The sequence below is a fragment of the Papaver somniferum genome, chromosome 7 (genome assembly GCF_003573695.1).
Source record: "Papaver somniferum cultivar HN1 chromosome 7, ASM357369v1, whole genome shotgun sequence".
NCBI classification, from domain to species: domain Eukaryota; kingdom Viridiplantae; phylum Streptophyta; class Magnoliopsida; order Ranunculales; family Papaveraceae; genus Papaver; species Papaver somniferum.
In genome coordinates, this window is record NC_039364.1 from 203,210,115 (window position 1) to 203,219,578 (window position 9,464).

A 9,464-nucleotide genomic window follows, 5' to 3' on the forward strand; every position below is an offset into this window, starting at 1 on the left:
AATATGCCAAAATTCGCAAAGAAAATGCATTACTTGTCTCTGTCCTTACTAGTTCTCGCGACCGAGCAGAAAGAAGACTTGATTATCTTGCTTACTTTAAGGATATTCAAGATAGGAATCATCAGAGAGCACTTCTTCGTCAAGTTCATCTCCGGGCTGAAGTCCTGTAAATATATTTTGTCTAAATCTCTTCCTCCTACATCAATCGAACCTTTGGAAGTAGATGATGATGAAGTTCCTCGTCCTGCTGATAGTGATTATGATTACGAAAGTGGTGCAGAGGATAATCTCTTGGAAGATGAAGAAGAATTCCTTCTAAGGAAGCATCTGCTGGTGTTAATCAAAATGAGAATGAAAAAGAAATCTCTTCTGAAGAAGCAATTGCTGGCGAAATCAAGGTGCTAATCAAGGCGAAGATCAGAATCAAATGAAGGAGAAGCTTGCGATAATGAGAACATTGGCGAAGAACGTCTATTATCTCCTTCTACTGGAATTAATATTGGCATGAGCTTCTTATCTATCATTATTACTTTTTTGCGAATAATATTCTTCAACCAACTTTGGAATCAATTTTCCCTTTTAGTATTTTGCTGGTGAGAAAGATAATGTTTCTTGTTTATTGATTCCCATACTTGCCTCTCATTATCTTTCTTCGAAAAATAATCTGTTATGAATACTTATAAATATTTTTTTTATCATGTGGTCTTATTTTGCCTTCCTAATTAAAGGTCTTATTATGCCACCTCTTGTCATTGCGACAAAATCGCAGGACGTCCTTGCACTTTCATGCAAAAACCCATTGATCTTGCCTTAACTTTTTCTTTTGTATTATGGCCTCTTCAGGAATGTTGCGACAATATGACAGGCCTAAATATTCTTGCGAAAATAAAGCCCCATGACATTGCCGTCTTGCGACGAAATCGCAGGACGTCTTCGCACTTTCATGCGAAAACCCATTGATCTCGTCTTATCTTTTTCTTTTGTATTATTGCCTCTTCAGGATTGTTGCACAAATATGACAAGCCTTAATACCCTTGCGAATAAAAAGCCTCATGACATTTGCGTCTTAAGACACTTATCAGCTCCCTAATGGAGGGTGCCGCCCTTATCTCCCCCTGGTTGCCCCTTCAAGGAGGCGTACTTCTACCATACAAGGTTAGCTCCTCCCATCCAGTCTTAACAACAACCAGTTGTTTTCGCAGCCTCTTATCCCTTTTACCTATAGGGCTTATGGTTACGAGACTGCACCCTAAGTGGGGTTTTCTTCAGGCCGAGTGCAGTATAAGCCAAGACTTGTCAAGAATGGCAAGGTACGCTTCAAACGCCCCTGGCACTCTTGACTCAACCGTGTACCTCGCGCCTTGATCAGATTGCACTCCTTGGGAGAGTCCTTATTACCTTAGTCGCCCAACCTAAGTCATATGCTTAAGCTGAGAATCCAAGGTGCCTCTCCCGGATGGGCTTTATTGACCCCAAATCTCCATGACTCAGGTTCCGGTGGCGGTGTAGCCTTTCCCTGAGCCATGCAACAGGTACCCCCTTATATGACGTACTTTAGGTCTTACATTTGCCTCTTGCGAAATTTTATTCGCGAACTAGGGTGTACGCCATAAAGGTTCGCCCCTTTCTTTTATGTCATTGTTCTTGATTATCTCTGCGAAAGTTTCGCACATCATGATCTTGTTTTGATATGAATAATCTTGCAATTATTCTTTCAGAATCCATAACTTCTCAAAGCTTCTTACGGATAATATCTTTTTAAGTACAACCTGTTCCATGGTCTGTCAAGTCTATGACCAACATCTCTACCTTCTGGATCCATTAATCTATAAGCTCTGTTCCAACTATCTCCTTAATGATGTAAGGTCCATCCCATTTTTTTTCGCTAATTTTCCACCATTTTCTCGCTGATATATTGGTGTCTCTCAGAACTAAATCTCCTGGTTGAATTCGCGTACTTTGACACGTTTATTATATTCTCGGGCTAATCTTCGCTGATAATTCTCCATATGTTGTAAAGCTTTTTCTCTTCTTTCTTCTAATTCATCAAGTTTGTTTAAGATCAAACCCGCACTAAGATTTTTCTCCCAAGCTTCTCTCTTTGTTGTCGGAATAACAACTTCTGTTGGTAACACCTTCAACTCCGTATGTTAAACAAAAAGGTGACATTCCAGTAGCTTCTCTTCTAGTTGTATTATAAGCCCATACTGCATTATGTACTTGTTCGCACCATGCTCTGTGATGTCCTTCCAATTTCTTCTTTAATATATCTGCATTGTTTTGTTTGTTGCTTCTACCTGCCCATTAGCTTGTGGATACAAAGGAGTAGACTTTCCACATTTTATCTTAAATGCATTAAGTAACATTTCTATGTTCTGTCCTTCAAACTGTTTCCCATTATCAGATACCAACTGCGCAGGAATTCCGAATCTGCAAATGATATTTTCGAATATGAATGTAAAGATATCTTTGTCGCGAATATGCTGTACTGCCTTCACTTCTGTCCATTTTGTGAAATAATCTGTTGCGACTATTAAGTATCTTCTTTGTCCAGAACCTGGTAAAAATGGCCCCACAATATCTAAGCCCCACTTTCCAAAAGGCCACACACTGGTTGAAGATGACAATGGTGCTCCAGGTGCATGTATTTTCTTTCCATGCGCTGACAATCTTCGCAACGTCTTGATATTTGTTTTGCATCTTCGTGCATGTATGGCCAGTAATAGCCTTGCATTTTTGCTCTATGTGCCAAAGATCTTCCCCGCTATGATTGCCAGCATCCCGCTATGTAACATTTTTAGCACTTTTTCTCCTTCCTCTCGTGTTAAACATCTGAGTGATGGTCCATTAAAGGATTTTCGGTATAGCAGCCCATCTCTTAATTCGTAATTTGTTGCGCGGCTTTTTAACTTGTGTGTTTCCAATCTATTTCTTGGTGTTTCTCCTTTCGCCAAATATGCATGAAATTTCGTTCTCCAATCTGCGATATTGTTCGTTTGTTCTTCTTCTTCACCGTCTATTATCATCACATCCACTTCTTCTTCTTCTTTATTGATTGATGGTGACAGGAGTGTTTGTATTTTTATGCATCTCACAGTTGGATCTGTCATCATACTTGAGATGAAAGCAAAAGCGTCTGCGAGTCTGTTATCCTTCCTTGAAATGTGCCTCCATTTTATTTTTGGGATTTTTGCTGACAATTCTTCAATGAGCTTCTTGTATTTCTTTAAGGATGGTTCATTTGTAGTATATTCTCCCTTTATTTGGCGAATAACTAGCTGCGAATCACTAGTGATCTTGGCATTTTCTATTTTCATTTCTATTGCGAATTTTAAGGCATGTATCACAGCTTCATATTCCGTTTCGTTATTAAGTGGACGCGAATTCCAATCTGAATGAAAAAGCCATCTTTACTCCTTATGGTGAAATTAAAACAATTCCAACTCCATTGCCTTCTCCATTTGATGATTCATCTACCAATATCTCCCATATATTTGGTTCTGATAATAAATCTTTTGGATCTCCGTGTTCTTCTTCTATATCCATCATTTCTTCTACCGCTTCGTTTTCTTCTAAAGGAAATTCTGCCAAGAAATCTGCAACAACTTGTGATTTTGGTGAAGACAAAATTTCATATTTAATATCAAAATGGCCTACTTGTGCATTCCATCTCTCCACTCTTCCTGATCTTTTAGAATTCTTCATCACTGATTCAATTGGTACTTTCGTTAATACCCTTATCTTGTGCGCTTGAAAATATATGCGGAGCTTAAATGATGCATAAACTAATGCTAAGATCAACTTCTCAATCTTTGAGTAATTCTTCTCGGCAGTATTAAAAGTTTTGCTAATGTAATAAATGGGTTTCTCCACTCCTGCGTCTATTCGGAATAACACAACACTTAATGCATGCGACGTCGTCGCAAGATAGATCAATAATTCCTCTCCTGATTCTGCTTTTTGTAAAATGGTTGTATTCATAAGGTGTTCTTTGATCCCTTGAAAATCCTTTTCGCATTCATCAGTCCATTTGAATTTCGCACCCTTCTTGAGTATATTGATAGACACATTTATGTGTCTAATATATCTCATTTGTATATATTATTAGTGCTCGATTTTGTACTTATTATGGTCTTTTATGCTTTTGTAGGTGTTTTTGGATAAATAAGGCTTTGCGGCAAAATTGGCTAAAAATGTGGCCCTTGGATTGCCGTTGATAGTGTACCGGAAATACCCCGGAGGAACCCTGAAAAAGTGCAGAAAACATCCCAGAAGAATTGCTAAAGGCATCCCTAATTTGGATAAGAGGCACTCCATTTCAGGGCATGTACTAAAGGGACACCAGAACTGGATAGGGGGAGGTCATCTTCAAAATTCAAAACAGAAATTGGCGGGAAGAATTGGCTGCAGCGACAACAGTTTTGGAGTTGAATTCTTAGCGAGTTCTGAGGAGATTAAACGGGTGTATTTGGTACCTACGGACTCTAGAAGACATAACAGGCCTAATGCAATCGTCTAGACCCATCCAATTGGGCTGGATAAGTCGGAATAATTGATCAAAGTCCCAACAAGATACGACTTCTCTGTTTAGGGTTTGGGATTGGTCAGAGAGATTTATCGGATATTCTTGCGTGGATATATACCAATTCAGTTCATTCCAAGTCAGAGAATAGTTTGGATACGAGAGAATAGCCAACAGAATCACGTGAATCAACAGGAAAGTGATTTTTCTCCAAACTGCCCGAGAAGAATAATGAGATTATTCTCGGATTTGATCGAGTTTCTAAGGAGTTGGATAGCTATAAATAGCTGTGTTTTCATCATAGAAGGTTTAGAAAAACTTAGGAGAGAGTTTAGAGTCCAGGAGAGCCGAGGAGAAGCGATTACAGAGAAGACAGTGATGCTGCTGCTGCTGCCATTGAAGAGATTCAAGAACACGAAGAACAGACTCACATAGTCAGACGTTCTTTAGCAGTCTTAAATAACAATACCAGTGTCGTTCGTTTACAACAGTCTTCAATAGCACTTACCCCTTTGTAACAGTAACGCTGTAACACTTCTACAGCGTTGCTAATTCCAGTTTCATCTTATATACATCAATAAAAACACCTATTTTAGCCATGAATTTATCTTGTGGGTGTGTTTTTGGGATGAGGAGATAAACCCAATCCCAGGGGTGATGGAGGAAGCCATTCTTCCAAAAGTTATATGGTAAAATTCATTTAAATTCATTTATGCAATCCTTTTATGATTAATTGCACCGAATGAAAATTGAATAAATGATTTTTATTAATTAATTGTGTTTTCTCTTGATGAAATATGCTTGGTTTATTGCTTTTGATATTTCATGCTTGCGATTAACAATGGATGTTTTGAAAATCTGATTTAGGCAATGATTAGAATCACAATTACTTTTGATTTGAATTATAATGTCTAGAATTGCATGATAATAATTATTATTGAATCACATGAATTTTGGTGAATGGTGAAATCCTAAACCCTGGTCTTTCCATAATATTTACATAATTTTGAATTGTGAATTTGTTTTATCTTTTATTTTTAATTTAAATCTAAAAAATTATTTTCTTCACAAGTCTGAAAAGACCCAGTTTTACCACTATTACTACAACCATTTTGAAAAACCACCATATATCGAAAAAATATTTGCATTTGTCTGATGATCGCGAGATGAATCTCCCCAGGGAAGCTAGAAGTCCATTCAATTTATGTACATCTTTTATCGTTGCTGGTGTTGGCATGTCAAGAATTGCTTGCACTTTTTCTGGATCAACCTGTATTCCTTCTTTTGATACAATGTAGCCTAAAATTTTTCCCGATGCAACTCCAATAGTACACTTCTCAGGATTCAATTTAATGTTGTACCGCCGCATTTGTTCAAAAATCTCCCTCAGGTCATGTACATGGTCTTTGGCTTCTTTACTCTTTACTAACATGTCGTCCACGTATACTTCTAATGTTTTATGTATCCTGCGAATACCTTCTCTACCATTCTTTGGTATGTCGCTCCCGCATTTCGCAAACCAAATGGCATTTTCGTGTAACAATATAAACCTCTAGGAGCGAAGGAAGCAGTATGTTCTTGATCTTCTTCAGCGACAGGGATTTGGTTATACCCTTTGTACCCATCTAAAGACGATACCCTATCATTTCCCGCTGCGGATTCCACCATTTGAGGAATATCTGGTAACGGAAAACTATCTTTAGGACAAGCTTTGTTTAAATCAGGGAAATCTACGCAAATCCTTATTCCTTTGTTTTTCTTTGGGACAATGACCATATTCGCTATCCATTCTGGGTATTTAGATTCTCTTATAATTCTTGCATCAAGCATTTTCTGTAGTTCTTCTTCTATTTGGGAATGGTATGCTGTTGCGATTTTTCTTATTCTTTGTTTAAATGGTCTCACATTCTTGTTAATCTCCAACTTGTGACATGCAATTTATGGATCTATTCCCGGTATCTCATCCATGCTCCCTGTGAAAACGTCTTTATATTCTCGCAAAAGGTTAACAGTTGTTTCTTCTTCTTCTACATCCATCTTGGTTCCAATTCTCAATATTATAGGTTCTTCCATAGTCCCAACGTTTACTTCTTTTGTTGGTTCTGCGGCAGTGTAACTGGACTCGGATTCTCCCATTGGTGTTGGTTCTTTTATTGTTTTCACATGTCCTTCTTCCGAAATTTCGCTGGGTATTCCCCTGCCTTTTTTTGCCCTTATCATGTATACTCTAAATTCTTCTTCTTTCTTTGCCTCCTTTGCCAACTTTCTGCGAAATTTTTTCCTTTTTGCTTGTCCTTCATAGTGCTTTACTTCAATTTGATGACATAATTTCGCATTGTCAACATCTCCTTTAATTTTACCTATTCCATTCGGTGTGGGGAATTTAATACATTGATGTAACATTGATACTACAGCTTTTATCGCATGTATCCATGGTCTTCCTAGCAACATATTATATGGCGATTCCATATCCACCACGCATAGTGTCACATGTGTTTCGATCTCTCCTAGTGGAATTCGTACCACTATTTCTCCTTTAGGTTTTGTTGTGGATTTTCCAAAGCCATGAACAAGATATGTTGAACTGGACATTTCTTCATCTTTAAATCCCATTCCCCTGAATGCATGATAAAATATTATATCTACTGAACTTCCTGTATCGACTAAAGTTCTGTTCAATATCCGTTCTTCCGTGGATTTTGTTGTTGTCCCCTTCTCTTTTCGCGTAATAGGCACTGTAATGACCAATGGAGATGTATGGTTCAAATTTTCTTTTGGTATTTCTGCCGCCATGAATGTGATTTTTTGCTTTTCCCAATCTTTCAAGGATGATGTCTTTTGTACTGCCATAACCTTCCTTCCTTCAAAATTTCGTTTATGTATTCTTCCTTTAATGTTTTCATGGAACTCATCAATCATTGTTTTTGTTATCATATTACACTCCAATCTTTTGTCATTTTCATTGACTCTAATCATTTTTCTTTTAACTGGTTCACTGATTTATTTTAATCACTTTCTTGATTTGAACAATCTCAACAACAATCTTCAACTTTCGATCTTCACGTCCCTGTTTCTAGCGCCATTATGTAGTTGCAGGAAATCCTACACTACAACCCTCATATGATTTTATTAACACTCAACTCATTTTAGATTAATAATCTTAATTTTATTGATGAATCTTTGAACAATCTTACAAGAAAAGATAAAGGAATCAAGAATAACCACTGCTCTAGATTTTCTCTCTCCTATTTACTTGTTTCTGACTCAAAAAAGATCTCTCTCCTCCTTTACAACTGAACGACTATTTATAAGGAAATACATAGTGGATGACATCTAATTGATGAATCTTTGAACAATCTTACAAGAAAAGATAAAGGAATCAAGAATAACCACTGCTCTAGATTTTCTCTCTCCTATTTACTTGTTTCTGACTCAAAAAAGATCTCTCTCCTCCTTTACAACTGAACGACTATTTATAAGGAAATACATAGTGGATGACATCTAATTTGTCCTTTATTTTCGGATATGGCTTGCGATATTCTCGCAACCTTACAAATGTTAATCTCGCAAACTCTCTAATTTTCGCAGGACCATCATATCTTTCTTTTAGCTGACGTCGTTTATTATATCGTTTCTGAAATTGTTTTGCGACGCTGTTGTGTTGTTGATAATTTCGCTGAGACATTATTGCTGCGAGATTATGATCCTACATTTATATAAGTCTTAGTTCACGAATAAACCGTTTTTAGAAAATAACCCACTCAAGTATGCATACTGGTACACGTACTTAAGTACCCGGATTGAGTTTGTTTTAAGTTCACATACTCCAGCAGAAATTCACGGGATGTGAACTTCCGGCAGTATGCATACGGGTACGCGGACTTAGCTTCCGGACATCCTGAACAGAAAAGTACGCATACTTTAGTTCAAGGATTTTGGACTTACACAAGTATGAGTTCACATACAATGTTTATATCCTTTCAAGGTTATATATTCTAAACTCTCATTTCAACTATTGAAACATTCTTAGAGGATGTTAAATAGAGGTTATTCACACACTATTTTTCATCAAAGCGATTTTCAAGATATTGAAATAATCAACATGACTTTCGTCACTTGTAAAGATGAACTTGGCCAAAGAGAAAGCTTACCAACACATATTTCGAGAAATAGATAAGCGAGATAAACTCGGCTCAAAATAACAAATGTGTATAATCGAAGTCTATATAGCAATACGACTTTTGTCTCAAGATAGGAGATAGAGTAGATAAACTTTTGAGTGATAGATAAGTTCAAGTCTCCACATACCTTTTAGTCGATGAAGATCCACCAGTTCCTTGAGTAGTTCTTCTTATTTGCATGATGAACGCCGTGGAGTCTAGAGCTCAACTACACTTTCTATCTTAGTCCGAGACTTAGCTATAAGTAGACTAGAAATCAAGACTTATAGTTTTGGCAACTAAACTTGACAAACAAGCTTGAGATAGCAACGCTTGCGAGTTCGACGCTCTAACAATCTCCCCCTTTTTCAATTTTAGTGACAAAACTATCAATACATATGGAATATAAAATAAATAAACTTTGCAGCTTCTCTTCCACATGCATGATCTCCTTGGTTCTTCAACATTACTCAAAATCTTCGTCACTTCCAAGTACTCCAATGATTCCAAATATATTCAAATCAGCGTCATCGCTGTTGAAGATCCGTAGCCATAATAATGAGAAAACAAAAGCTCTCAATCATTGTTACACAGTGTCAAAGTAATTATATCACAACTTTGACAACAATACTATGGTAATATGTATCACTCCCCCTTAGTCAATACTTCATCTCACATGAAAACCACTCCCCCTTACATAATGATCTGAAAACCATTTGTATTTGTACTGTGAACTACACATTAATTCTCCCCTTTTTGTCAATAAAATTAGCAAAGGTACG